Raw genomic sequence first — 15,657 nt, forward strand, 5'->3', positions numbered from 1 at the left:
GCCTTACAGAGAATATTAGAAGGAAAATCACTACCGAAGGAATCCAACATTCCCAACACGATCTACAATAACTCGAACATCTAGCGACCATTCACAAGCACAATTCAAAGAAGAAAAACACATACACTCTACTACTTAAAAAAAAAAATGACCGAAGTCAACAACCACTGGTCATTAATATCACTTAATATCAATGGACTCAATTCACCTATAAAGAGGCACAGACTTAGAGATTGGATACGAAAACAGGATCCAACATTCTGCTGTTTACAAGAAACACACCTCAACCACAAAGACAGACACTTACTCAGAGTAAAGGGTTGGGAAAAGGTTTTCCAAGCAAATGGACTTAAGAAACTAGCGGGCGTGGCCATTCTAATATCTAACAAAATCAACTTCAAACTAAAATCAATCAGAAGAAATGGAGATGGACATTTCATACTCATAACTGGAACAATTCATCAGGAGGAAGTCTCAATCCTGAATATCTATGCTCCTAATATAAAGGCACCCACATATGTAAAAGAAACTCTTCTAGAACTCAAGGCGGTCATCAAACCACACACACTAATAGTAGGAGACTTCAACACTCCTCTCTCACCAATGGACAGGTCAATCAGACAGAAACCAAACAGAGAATTGAGAGACCTATTGGAGGTATTGAATCAAATGGACTTAACAGACATCTATAGAACACTCCACCCAAATAGGAAAGAATATACCTTTTTCTCTGCAGCTCATGGAACCTTCTCGAAAATTGACCACATACTCGGTAACAAAGCAAACTTCCACAGATACAAAAAAATATTAGTAACTACCTGTGTCTTGTCAGATCACCATGGACTAAAATTAGAATTCAACAACAATGCTCCCCCCAGGAAGCCAACAAACTCATGGAAACTGAACAGTCAACTACTAAATCACCCCTGGGTCAAGGAAGAAATAAAGAAAGAAATTAATCTCTTCCTTGAATTTAATGAAAACAAAGACACAACATACTCAAACCTATGGGACACTATGAAAGCAGTGCTAAGAGGAAAGTTCATAGCACTAAGTGCCCAATTAAAGAAAGCAGAGAAAGCACACATTGGAGACTTAACAGCACACTTGAAAGCTCTAGAAAAAAAAGAAGCTGATTCACCCAGGAGGTCTAGAAGACTGGAAATAATCAAACTGAGGGCTGAAATCAACAAAATAGAAACAGAGAAAACAATCCAAAGAATCAATGAATCAAAAAGCTGGTTCTTGGAGAAAATCAACAAGATTGACAAACCCCTATCCAAGTTAATCAAACGGCAGAGAGAGAACATGCAAATTAATAAGATCAGAAATGAAAAGGGGGACATAACCACAGACACAGAGGAAATTCAGAGAATCATTAGATCTTACTATGAAAGTTTATATGCCACAAAGTTGGAAAATGTAAAAGAAATGGACATTTTTTTAGATAAATACCATATACCAAAGTTGAACCAAGAACAGGTGAACAATCTAAATAGACCTGTTAGTAGCGAAGAGTTAGAAGCTGTTATCAAAAATCTCCCTACCAAAAAAAGCCCAGGACCAGATGGTTTCAATGCAGAATTCTACCAGAACTTCCAGGAAGAGCTAATACCTATACTCCTTAACGTATTCCACAATATAGAAACAGAAGAGTCACTGCCTAACTCCTTTTATGAAGCTACAGTTACCCTAATACCAAAACCACACAAAGACACAACCAAGAAAGAGAATTGCAGGCCAATCTCACTCATGAACATCGACGCGAAAATTCTCAATAAAATACTGGCAAACCGAATCAAAGAGCACATTAGAAAAATTATCCATTATGATCAAGTCGGCTTCATTCCAGAGATGCAGGGCTGGTTCAACATACGCAAATCTATCAATGTAATCCATCATATAAATAAACTGAAAGAAAAAAACCATATGATCATCTCACTAGATGCTGAAAAAGCATTTGACAAAATTCAACACCCATTTATGATAAAGGTGTTGGAGAGACTGGGGATACAAGGATCATACCTAAATATAATAAAAGCCATATACAGCAAGCCGACAGCTAACATCAAACTGAATGGAGAGAAACTCAAAGCCTTTCCACTAAAATCAGGAACGCGACAAGGCTGTCCACTCTCTCCATACCTCTTCAATATAGTGCTTGAAGTTCTAGCAATAGCAATAAGACAACATAAGGGGATCACGGGGATTCGAATTGGAAAGGATGAAGTTAAACTTTCGTTATTTGCTGACGATATGATAGTGTACATAAGCGACCCCAAAAACTCTACCAAAGAACTCCTACAGCTGATAAACACCTTTAGTAACGTGGCAGGATACAAGATCAACTCCAAAGAATCAGTGGCCCTCCTATACACAAAGGATAAAGAAGCAGAGAGGGAAATCAGAGAAGCATCACCTTTCATGATAGCCACAAATAGCATAAAATATCTTGGGGTTACTCTAACCAAGGAAGTGAAAGACCTATTTAACAAAAACTTTAAGTCTTTGAAGAAAGAAATTGAGGAGGATACCAGAAAATGGAAAGACCTCCCCTGCTCTTGGATTGGGAGAATCAACATAGTAAAAATGGCAATTCTACCAAAAGCAATCTATAGATTCAATGCAATCCCCATCAAAATCCCATCAAACTTCTTCACAGACCTTGAGAGAACAATAATCAAGTTTATATGGCAAAACAAAAAACCCAGGATAGCCAAAACAATCTTATACAATAAAAGAACTTCTGGAGGCATTACCATCCCTGACTTCAAACTCTATTATAGAGCTACAGTATTGAAAACAGCTTGGTATTGGCATAACAACAGAGAAGTCGACCTATGGAATCGAATAGAAGACCCAGATATTAACCCACAAACTTATGAACACCTAATTTTCGACAAGGGAGCTAAAGGTATACAATGGAAGAAGGAAAGCATCTTTAACAAATGGTGCTGGCATAACTGGATGTCAACCTGTAAAAAAATGAAAGTAGATCCATATCTATCACCATGCACAAAAATCAAGTCCAAATGGATTAACGACATCAACATTAATCCATCCACTTTGAACCTGATAGAAGAGAAAGTGGGAAGTAGTCTACAAGATTTAGGCACAGGAGGCCTCTTCCTAAGTAGGACCCCAGCAGCACAGACAATAAGAGAAACAATGAATAAATGGGATCTTCTGAAACTGGGAAGCTTCTGTAAAGCAAAGGACACTGTCAGTAGGACAAAAAGGCTGCCTTCTGACTGAGAGAAGATCTTCACCAACCCCTCATCAGACAAAGGTCTGATCTCCAAAATATACAAAGAACTCAAGAAACTAGGCACTAAAACTCTAATTAACCCAATTAAAAAATGGGGTACTGAACTTAACAGAGAATTCACAACAGATGAACTTCGAATGGCCAGAAGACACTTAAGGTCATGCTCAACCTCCTTAGCGATCAGGGAAATGCAAATCAAAACCACTTTGAGATACCATCTTACACCTATCAGAATAGCTAAAGTCAAAAACACCAACGATAGCCTATGCTGGAGAGGATGTGGGGTGAGGGGAACACTCATCCATTGTTGGTGGGAATGCAAACTCGTGCAGCCACTGTGGAAATCAGTGTGGCGGTTTCTCAGGAAACTGGGAGTCAACCTCCCTCAGGACCCAGCAATACCACTCTTGGGAATATACCCTAAAGATTCCCTAACATACTACAAAAGCATTTGTTCAACTATGTTCATAGCTGCACTATTTGTAATAGCCAGAACATGGAAACAACCTAGGTGCCCCTCAATAGAAGAATGGTTAAAAAAGGTGTGGAACATATACACATTAGAGTTTTACTCGGCGGTTAAAAACAATGCCATCTTGAATTTTGCATGCAAATGGATGGAAATAGAAAACGCTTTACTGAGTGAGGTAAGCCAGACCCAAAAAGAGGAACACGGTATGTATTCACTCATAAGTGGATTCTAACCATAATTAAAGGTCTTTGAGCCTATTATTCGTGATCCTAGAGAAGCTAAATAAGAAGATGAACCTGATGAAGATTATTTAGCTATCCACCAGGAGGTAGGAAATAGACAAGAGTCCCAGGTAACCTCGGGTGCATGGGGGGGTGGGAGGGTCGATGGAGGGGGAGAGGGCTAGAGAGAAGGGAGTAGGGGAGGAACGGGGAAAGCTTGGTGGCCGGGGATGGGGGGGGAGGGAGGGAGGATGAATATGGGATCAGGGAACAATATATTTCAACTAAGGGAGCCATTTTAGGGTTTACAGGAGACTTGATTATATATGGGATCCCAGGTCCAAGGAGAGATCCCCCAGATTGCTCTCTGGACAGAGGAGAGCGTACCTGAATCGGCCGTGGCCCATGACCATACTGATGTATATTTTGCTTATCACCATAGATCCTTCGTCTGGTGAAGGATGGCTATGCAGTCGGAGGCCCACATTGGAGCAACGGATTGAGCCCCCCCGAGGTCCGGAGGGGGAGCGGAAGGAGGAGGAACATGAAAGACGAAATCAGTACTGCGAGGGATGCTATCACCCACTGATACAAGGGAACGGATCTGATGAGAATTTACCAGGGCCAGTCGGACTGAGACTGAACGAGGATGTGATCTAGCCAGATTCTCGGAATTTGGCCGGATTCTCTGACTGTGGCTGGCCCGGGGTCTTTCTGAAAAGCCATTGACTATGACACTGGGACCTGTTTCCTCTACATATGCTGTATTTTGGGGATCCAGTCTGTTTGGAAGCTCGCCTTCCTGGACCTGGAGGGAGGGGGAGGGAGCTGGAGCTTCCCACAGGGCAGGAAACCCTGACTGCCCTGGGGGACGGAGGGGAAGGAGGGGGGGAGTGGGGGGAGTGGGAGGGTGTTGGGAGGGGGGGCGGAAATGGAAACTTTTATAATTTAATAAAATTTACTAAAAAAGAAAAAAAAAAGAAAAACACACACACACAAAAAAAGACTTTTATAGATCAATTTCTCTCCTCTCCCCACCCAATCCTGTTATTTCCCCTCCACCATTCTTTTCCCACTACCTTTAAGTGAGAAAAATAATTAATAAATATTATTTATCCACTTTAGACTTTTCAAATGCTGAAGAGTATTTTAAATACTATTTTTACAAATCAAAATGACATGTTAACAATGCCAATCTTACTGTTAGGCTTATATGAAATCATGAACTGTTTTCAGTACTATGTTTGTCTGCTATTTTACTTTGCAATTTTGTATTGTGTAGTCAGACAAATGAGTAATTGAGTAATAAAGCTATGCTGTTCTGAGGACTCTTCCCCTGAGGACAGACATGTAAGAGTCAGAAGTTCAGTGTTCTTAGTTATTTTCCTAGCAAGGATCACACATCGTATTTGCTTTAAGGGTTTTCTATAAATGTTTTTTGTTGATTCTTTCCCTTCCCAAAAATACCTAGTGCCCTTTATTCTACCAGGGGTTACAATTGTGACTGTCAGAAAGTGCTTGCTAGCCTTTTACAGTAGCAGTAGTCTTCTTTCCAGGTGACTTTAACAATCTCTATGTGTTTGTTTGGGACTTTGGTGGTTTTACCACTAAAATTCACTTGTTTTAAGAAACCTGTCTGGTTAGTTAGTTTCTATTGCTACCATAAAAACTCATGGCTAAAAGCAACTTAGAAAGGAAAGGGTTTTGGCTTACACACATTATGCCACACTCTATTGAGGGAAGGCAAGACGGGAACTCAAAAAAGAGATTTGGACGAATGACCTGAAGTGGAGTCCTCATAGGAACACTGTTTCCTAACTTGCTTTCTTATACAACTCAGAACCACCTGTCCGGGGTATCACCACCCCCAACGAAGTGGGCCCTCCTATAGCAATCATTAATCAAGAAAATGCCCAACAGGTTTGCCTACAAGCTAATCTTATGGAGGTGTTTTCTCTGTTACAACTCTGTCAAGTTGACAAAAACCAAGCAGCACCCCTCATCTTCCAGTTGTTTACCCCACTTCTCTTATAAGGAGTCCATAGTGAGGGAAGGCATGCTGTCTCTCATATCAAAGTCCTCAGTTCGACTTGATTTACTAACTTCTTCTAAGACCAAGAAGACCTTTCGTTGCTCATTGCTATTTCTAAGACATTAAAGCCGCTTCACCCGCTCCACCACTCGTGGGTTCAGCTTGCTCACTTTCCCCAAGGCATCTAAGAGTTCACAAATTAAAAAAAATATATAACCAAAGGGGTCCATCTTCAAGTCTTAGTCCCTACTCATGCCACCCAGTCTCTTTTCAAACTATCTTCTCCTTTCTCTGCTTGCTAAAACAACACTCCACACTGAAGGCTGGGGTTTGAGGACAGCCTGGGCAGTATAGCAATACCATCTTAAAACAAAGCATAAAGAAAAAAAATCAAGAACAGAACAACAAAGAGACAAAGAGAGGTATTAGTCACCACCTAGAATATGCATCCTCTGTGACTTGCCATCAGTTCTAATAAGCAGAGTACAACTAGACAGCATGCTGGAGATGATCAGCTGCTGCAGAGACTGGCCTGGCTGCTGATTCAGTCAGCTCTGCCCTTTGGGGTTCTGAATAATCCTTCTTTCTTCAGCCATTGTTGACTTTTTGGTGATAAAAGCAGCAGCAGCAGCAGCAGCAGCAGTGTAGTGCTTAAATGCAATAAAATTCATTTGACCAAAGTAATTAACTACAGTAACTAAAACAAACAAACAAAAATCTTGCCAATTCGTTCTTCCTTGGGGCTAAATTGTGCTCTGTGTTATTCACAGGGTGTGGTTGTTTTGATCCTAAAACTGTGATAGATAATCTTAGAGATAAAGGACAGACTTGATTAGATAATCAGATCAGGAAAAACATCAAGCCAATGCTAATTCTGCACAATGGAGTCCTTTTTAAAAGAGGTTTAAGTCCTGGCACAATCTTGGAAAAACAAAGGGAGAAGATAGCATCTGAGGAGAATGGCCCAGAGCAAATTCTTCCCACACCCTCACAAAGAACAAGCCTCAACACAACTTTCATCTTAGTTCTCACTCTGAGAATATTGAAAATGTAAATTTCTGTTGTTTGATCTACCCAGTCCATAGTATTTCTGTATGGTAGTCTTCCCAGACTAAAGCAATATTTTTTAAATAAACATTTAATTTACTAATTGGTCTAAGGAATGAATTTGGAAACCTATCTAGAGGCAGAAAGTAAGGGTGAGCAGATTTGCTACTTTCAGTGGGAATATAGCAGTGGGCTCAGAACTTGATTATAGCGCACACTAAGTTCTCTGAAATCCAAATGAAAAGAAACACTAAGTGTAATACTGAGTTGGAAGTATCACTCCCAGCCTGCCAAATGCTTTGAGCATGGACTACAACTCCTAGCCTTCCAGAAACTGACCCCACAGAGTATTTAAGCTTAGCCAAAATGAGAAACACATGTTTTGTGTTTGCTTGTGTTCTCCCTCGTCTTTCCCTCGCCATGCTCTCTGGGCCACACAGGACTGTGCTGTCTATTAAGCACGGGCATTTAATTTGGTTTGATCTGGTCTGATTGTAGTTCTTTTGTGTCGGGGTAGAGCGGCTCATCTTAAGATTTTTCTTAACACTAAGTTTGTCTAAGAGTGTTGATTGGAGATCTGTTGTGGAATATTATTTAAAGATGTGTTACATTTGTTTATGCAATGGAGCATTTGTTTAATGATGCAAAGATGTGTTTCATTCTTTTATGCTGCATTTGTTTTACTCTGTGAAATTATGTTACGTTGCCTGTCTAAAACACCTGATGGTCTAATGAAGAGCTAAATAGTCAATAGCAAGGCAGGAGAAAGGATAGGTGGGGCTGGCAGGCAGAGTAAATAGAAGGAGAAATCTGGGAGAGAAGAAGGAGCAAAAAAAGAAGGAGAGAAGGGTGCTGGGGGCCAGTCACCCAGCCACACAGTCACCATAGAGTAAGAATGAAAGTAAGATATACAGAAATAAGAAAAGGAAAAAGCACAGAGGCAAAAAAGTAGACTGGATAATTTAAGAAAAACTGGCTAGAAACAAGATAAACTAAGGCCAGGCATTTATAAGTAATAATAAGCCTCCATGTGACTTTATTTGGGAGCTGGATGGTGAACCCTCAGAAGAGAAAACTAATAAAAAGCAACAAGAGATTACTTGAAAATATCTTTTAAAGGGCTGGAGAGATGGCTCAGAGGTTAAGAGCATTGCCTGCCCTTCCAAAAGTCCTGAGTTCAATACCCAGCAACCACATGGTGGCTCACAACCATCTGTAATGGGGTCTGGTGCCCTCTTCTGGCCTGCAGACATACACATAGACAGAATATTGTATACATAATAAATAAATATTTTTAAAAAAAGAAAATATCTTTTAAAAAACACAGGAATATCTACTCCTCTTCCTCTCTTGAATGATCTTGTTCAGCATCTTTTATTTTAAAGCATTCAATTCAACCTTAAAAAGTATAAACAGCTTTGATCTGTGCAGAGTGACTATGTGTAAACAAACATTTAATGAGAACAAAAAGTAAAGAAAAATTATTGTGGGCTTAAAAAACTGAACAGCTGAGTATATTAAATGATATATGAATTACATCTTAATAAAGTTAACAAATGTTTAAAATAAATGGTCTTTTTGCCTGTAATAGTCCTTTCATTTTGTTCTAATTTTCAAAGATGTTTTAAAGCCATCTAATTAATTTCAGTCATTATTCCTATTCTACTTGCTATTTGAGTGGCATTTGGAGTTACTACATATTCATAAGGAGTGGTAATCATGTCCAGAGAAATCTCAGGTGGGTGATAACAGTTGGACTTGCTTCCTAATTTTCTTCAGGAAATGCTCCATGGGATCTGTGAGGTGTTGTTCTAACTGCTGTCTAGACATTTGACCTTATCATTGCTCTTTTCTGAGCTGGTATTCTAGGACCATCTTCCTCTCCCTATGTGCCTAGCAGTTTCTTCTTAACAACAGGGGAAGTGTTTCTATATGGTGATAGGGCCTAAAAAGTAATAGGAAATTCACTCCTTGTCTCCTGACTTGAAAATACCTGTAACCTCCAAGAGGTTTCAGGTGACTCTGTTTTATAATGTACAGTTTATAAATTGGCATACAGAGGGTAGAAAGAGTCCGTGGAATTCTGCTTACTTGGCAATGACTTAGCAAAGAACTTGACAGAAGCAGGCCTATTGCCCAGTCTCAGGTACAGAACTCAGAAGATGAGCTTTTAAAATTAGATTTGAAGGCGAAAGTTTGCCAAGATTAATCTCACATCACATTTCTGGAAGAAATTTTAGTAGAAACACTTAGCATCTACTTCTTTGAATTTCTAGGAAATGATCCTATTTTTACCTGGTGACCAATGATTTCCACTCTCTGATTGAAGATACAGATTGGGTACCAATGAATTAGCAGGTAATTGAAGTCAGATCTATAAAAGAAAACCACTAATTACAGCCCCCAGAGACTGGCTGAGGAATGGGTGTGAAACTTAAATGCTTGTGAATACTGCATGTCCTCTGGCCCTTCCAGCTCTAGCCACAGGTCAAATTAAAAGAGAAGGGTGGTTAAGAATTTGTTGAGAGTTGCTGGGCACCTTAGAGACTTAGGTCAGTCTCTCACTGAGCCTTGTTGCTGTGAAAAACTTGCAGGAGAAATAACTGCAGTCATCACTCCCAACTGGGGTTTGAATAATAAGAAGCAAGGGGTCCTGAAAAATGTCAATTACAGGTTATTCAGCTGTCCTTAGTCAGCAAGCTGAAGCAAAGACTGAAATATGGCCTGACCTGTCTCCACTCTTTAAAATACCATTATCTAGGGCACTACTCTTACCTTTTAAATGTAAGCCAGATTTCTCTTGTTGCCAGACCAGTCAGAGCAAAAGATTCTGGAAAACATTGTTTAGTGTAATCAAGTTGGCACACTGCAAGACCAGAGCACCATAAACTTGAATTTAGGTATGAGGGTGCTGTTTACAAGAAGGCAATGAAGGGTGAACCTAGAACTGTTCCAATCAATGTAGAAGCTCCTGATAGAGCTAAAAATATGTTTGCCACCAGGTCCAACTGTAACACTGTTGAACTCAAAGGACTCTGTTTTCTACTACAGAGATATCTAGTCATTCCTATTCATTTCTGCTCTATTCACAATAGCCAGGGAATGAAAACAATATAGATGTCTCTCAACTGATGAATAGATAATGGAAATATGGTAAATTTACACAATGGAATATTGCTCAACTGTTAAAAAAATTTACAAGTAAATGAATGGATCTGGGGAAAATTGTTCTGAGTGAGGTAGAACAAACTCAGAAACACAAATGCCATATTCTCTTTCATTTGAGGATGTTAGCTTTGAATCTTCAGATTTGCATATTTCCCTTGGAATACCCATAGAGGTTAGGAAACTAGTATGAAGCTGTGGTGACTTGGATGAGCATGGCTTTTATAAGCTCATATATTTGAATGCTTAGGTCCCACTTGATAGAAATGTTTAGGAAGGATTAGGAGGTGTGGCTTTGTTGAAGGAGTTGTGTCACTGGAAGATGCAGTCTTTGAGGTTCTAAAAGCCTAATACAAGCCTATTATTGCTCTCTCTCTGTGTCTGCTTCCTGTAAGTGAGAAGAATGTGAACACTTCGCTAGCTACTGATTCAGTGCCGGTGATGGAAAGTCCAATACAGTGTTTCATAAATATGCTATCCAGCATGCTAGTGATTATTATTTTGATATGGGTACTTTATATTCAAATTATTCTTCACATTCTCCCTTCTAACCAAACAAAACCACTTATTATATACTTATAAACTTATAAACACTTAACTACAAGAAGAGTTTTAGTGGATACCCTGTTTTAGCTTCTTTTACTACCAAGTAACCAAAGTCTGGGTGATAGCCCTAAGACTCATTTAGACTAATGGGCAAAGATTAGATGCCACATCCCTCTTTTTCTGGTCTATCAACTTGAAGACAAAGCTTTCTATGCTAATCAAAGTTTTCTTTTTGATTTTTACTAATCAAATTCAGTGTTATCTTTCACTGTATTTCCCTGTATAAACTGTGTACAAACACAAATTCAGTGTTATCTTTCACTGTATTTCCCTGTATAAACTGTGTATAAACACAAATTCAGTGTTATCTTTCACTGTATTTCCCTGTATAAACTGACACTATTACTCAAAATTGAAAAATTATTCATTAAATTAAAAAGTCTCTCTCTATATATATACATATATATATACATAAATAATCAGTGTAAAATGTACTATTTATTGTATTCTGCAGCAAAGTCAAGTGAAGTCCTGAAATCAATATTAACATGTCAGCTATCAAGTATGTATCAGATACTAGATCTGCACAAATTTTGTGCATAAGTAGTAAGTTCATATTCTGTGAAACAGAAGCATGCATGCAAGAAATTAAACTTTGATATGTTATTTTATTCTGAAAAGTATCTGTATTCTCCCACTCAGCATGTTGATAATTATTATAAGGCATCATTTCCTTATGTTCCATACAGAGCACATGGCTTGTATAGGAAGAGGATCTAATTGTGTTTGTATAAACAGTAGAAACTCCATTTTAATTTCAAAACCATACCCAGACCTACATTTTGGCTATTTTCCTATATTACCTCAAATTTTCCTTAGGTATCAAAAAGTCACCAAATATTTTATGCAGCAGTTTGGTCTGAAAATTCAAGCTGGAAAACAGTCTAGTTAGGTTCCTCTTACTGTGAAGAGTCACCATAACCACAGCAACTCTTTTTTTTATTAAATTTTTTTTAAAACAATCTTTTCTCATTGTACATACCTATCCCAGTTCCCACTTCTCCCCTCCTCCCATTCCCCTCACCTTTCCCGCACCCCAGCCCCCCTATCTACTCCTCAGAGAGGGTAAGGCTTCCCAAAGGGAGTCAACGAAGTTAGACACATCACTCTGAGGCAGGACTGGGGCTTTCCTCCCTATATTTAGGCTGAGCAAGGTATCCCTCCAAAGAGAATAGGCTTCAGAATGAAAGTTCAAGCACTAAGGATAAATCCTGTTCCCACTGCCAGTGGTCTCACAAACTGCCCGAGCCACACAGCTGTCACCTACATTCAGAGGGCCTAGGTTGGTCCCATGCAGGCTCCCCCCTGCTGTCAGTCCAGAGTCAGTGAGCTCTCACCAGCTCGGGTCAGCTGTTTCTGTGGATATCTCAACCCCTTTGTTCATTTTATCACTTCTCCCTCTCTTGGACTTTTATAAAAGCAGACATTTGATGGGGGCTGGCTTACAGTTTCAGAGGTTTATTCTATTATCATCATGGCAGGAAGCATGGCGGAACACAGGCAGACATGGTGCTGGAGAAGGAGCTGAGAGTTCTACATCGTGATCCACAGGCAGCAGAAGGAGACAGTGTGCCACACTGGACTTAGCTTGAGCATCTAAGACCTCACAGCCTGCCCCCATAGTGACACACTTCCTACAACAAGGCCACGCCTACTTCAAGAAGGTAACATCTCCTAATAGTGCCACTCTGTCTGGGGCAAGCATCTGAACACATGAGTGTATGCAGGCCACATTTACTCAAACTACCACAGACACTCAAGTCACACACTCACAGCTGTTTACTACCACTGTCTTTTCTCAGTTCAGTAGCATCCATTGATTCTACATACTTAGCTGTCTGCAAGTACAAGGCTTACAAAGTATTAGCTACAAGACATAAAAGTGTGCTGTTTCTGTAATTAGTATAAACAGTTGCACACTGTTGAACCAGTTACCCTTGTGGACTCATGCAAGGTGCTCTGAAGAAAGAAGCCAAGAATCTGGGAATTACAAAGAAAAATCACCACATTCTAAGCGAGGAACTGAATTAGAATCCCATGCTAATTTGTTTATCCTTAAATGAAACCCAAAGGAACTGAAAGATTATCTAGTCTCTTCCATTTTCTTAATGCTTGGAGAAGTTTTAGATTAATAGCTTTTGATACTTTAATGATGTCAAAGAGAGGCTGTAATAGCCTTATTAATTCCACTGACTTCTTGCCAAGTAGGAAAGGCAATTTGTGATTACTGAATAAATTATCCTGATTAGAAAAACTCATCACAGCAAGGAAATTGTAAAATGCAGAAAAGTAGGAACAATTTATAAAAATGTATAAGAACAAATTGAAAATGACAGATTGGATATGGGTTTAAAGTTCTCCTGGGAAAATACAGATCATTAGTTTTATGTGTATGTTAATATTTAAACCACTGTTCTATCCTTAAATTACTGAGATGGTTTTCACTTTTTAAAACTCTCCTTAAAATTCCCAGCTACCATCTCAAAGTACGACGAAGTACAAACTTAAAGTGTTTTGTTTTCCTTTTCAATTTTTTTTATTTATCTATTTATTTATTTATTTGACAGCCTGACTACAGATTCCTCTCTCTCCTCTCCTTCCAGCCCCTGACCCAGCCACATACCTCCCCTCTGAGCTGCACCCTAAACCTCTCCTCTGTTTCTATTTAGATAAGGGCAGGCCTGCCGTGGATATCAACAAAGCACGGCATATCAAGTCGCAGTAAGTCTAAACACCTTCCCTTGTATTAAGGATGGACAAAGTGACCAACCCAGTATGAGGAGTAGGGTCTTAAAAGCTAGCAAAAGAGTCTGAGACAGCTCTGGGAAGTTAGAAAAGAAGGCCTATCTACACAACTGTTACACAGAGTGTTTTTAATCTTCCCACACTGATCAGCTTACAAGTTCCCTGTATTCTTGGGCCTTGGTGTCAGTAAAACCTGAGTAATTAAATCCTTGCTATCCCGAGCAGAAATGTTCAAGTGTGTGAATACATTAATAAGATAGCAACAATGTTCTAAAGAAAGCAAAGCTACCACTTCATGTCATGTGCCTTAGACTAACAAGATGACTGATTTTTTTCCTTTCCTCTTCTTGAATTTATTTTTAACTAAAATAAATTCTGTCATTGAACATGCAGCTATAAGCCATTGGAAAATAAATAGTGAAAACCTTTAAGATTGTTCTAAGCACTAGTTCAAATTACTTTTGAAAGTATCAAATACATTAGGGTGGGAGTATTAAAAGCTATAAAATGATGGTGTCTTTAGTTTGTAGACAAATGGATATGTTTTATTCAGAAATCCACCAACAAAATTTCATTCAGTTTACCCAGATTACCCTTGAGGTGTATTATTCCTTCCTAAATCCTCAGGGTTTTCATGGCCTGAGCGCAGTCCCCTCCACCCTCATTTCTGTCCTTTCACCTTTCCTTTTTACTCAGCACCCTGACCCTCTGTCTTCTTAGACCTCACGCTGTTCTCAGTCTGAAGGACCTACTGATTTCTAGTTCCCACACCTCCTACCTGGTCAACATCAGGTGCAGTGCTTGCCTTATTATTTGTTTTTCAGTCTTGCTGAATCTACTCTCTTCCCTAATCATAAGACAGCCTCTAGCCAGCATCACAGTTTCTCCTCAGCAGCTCTCATTGGAGATGCCATTTCACGTTTAATAACGTCATTTTTGCTGCCCATTCTTATCATTAAAAGCACTGAAGCCAGATATTTCACATTCCTTATTGTTATCTTGCATCTCAAGCACCTGTGTGCCTATTATTAAATTCATTCCCCCTCAAGAGAAATTAGTAAAGGAAGGTCTAAGCACATAAAATTTGGCAACCATGGGATTAATGGATAGAAACCACTTTTGTCAACTCAGCCAATCACTAACATCTATACTGTCTTGCATTAGCTTTGTCTTCCACAAACTTTTTAATAAGCTTGAGAGAGGATGTGTTGTCTCTCTCTCTCTTTCTCTCCCTCTTCCTCTCTCTTTCTCTCTCCCACTCTCTTTCTTTCTCTCTCTCACCCACACACACAGTCTATGTCTTCATGTGAGCACACCCACAGATGTCAGTATTTTAGGACTGAAAGTACTTTGGTGATGGTAATTGTTTGTAATAACTCAGTATTAAATACCCCTGATGGCTAAAGGATTATTTTTCATGCTGAATCATGGGGAAAAACTTCAAATTAGGCATATATATTCCCAAGATACTGAAGGAAGCTGATGAAAATTCTTAGCCCATGTTTAATGATAGTTTTTCTGACAGTGTCATGTTTTCTGATAACTATTCAGGAGATGCTGAAGAAGAGGAGCACGCTTCATCTCTCAGGATGCATTTTTATTTTTTGTCTTCTTCACTCTTCTGCTATGTGGCATGACTTTTCAAAAATTCGAGTCAGTCTTTCAAGGCGAAAAACCTACTTTGCACTGGCCTTGTGGATCCTCTTCTACCCTGAATTTCTGCACATGGAGCAGGGAGCAATGCTGACTGACTCCACTAAACAATGCAGATATGTATAGAAGGCATGCAGCCTTTGAAGGCCCAAAGTGCCTTCTCTCCTCCTATTTCTCTGCCTCATGATAACTGCCCATGTTAAAGCTTGATAATATTTAAACACTCATCTGTTTTAGAACTGAATGAACGTTGAATAAGATAAAAGGGCTTTTCCTTCCTTCTCAGTTCCAGAGCATTTTACTGTTTACCTTTTTACCACATACAGAAAGAATTTTGGTTACAAAATCCAATCTTGGTAAGAGCTCCAGGATTTGTTTCTCAAGGTAAAACATGCTTTCCAAACACAGTGAATATAAGACATCTTTATGAGTTCACTCTCCCCTCTGT

The sequence above is a fragment of the Myodes glareolus genome, chromosome 11 (assembly GCF_982192425.1).
Source record: "Myodes glareolus chromosome 11, mMyoGla1.1, whole genome shotgun sequence".
NCBI classification, from domain to species: Eukaryota; Metazoa; Chordata; class Mammalia; order Rodentia; family Cricetidae; genus Myodes; species Myodes glareolus.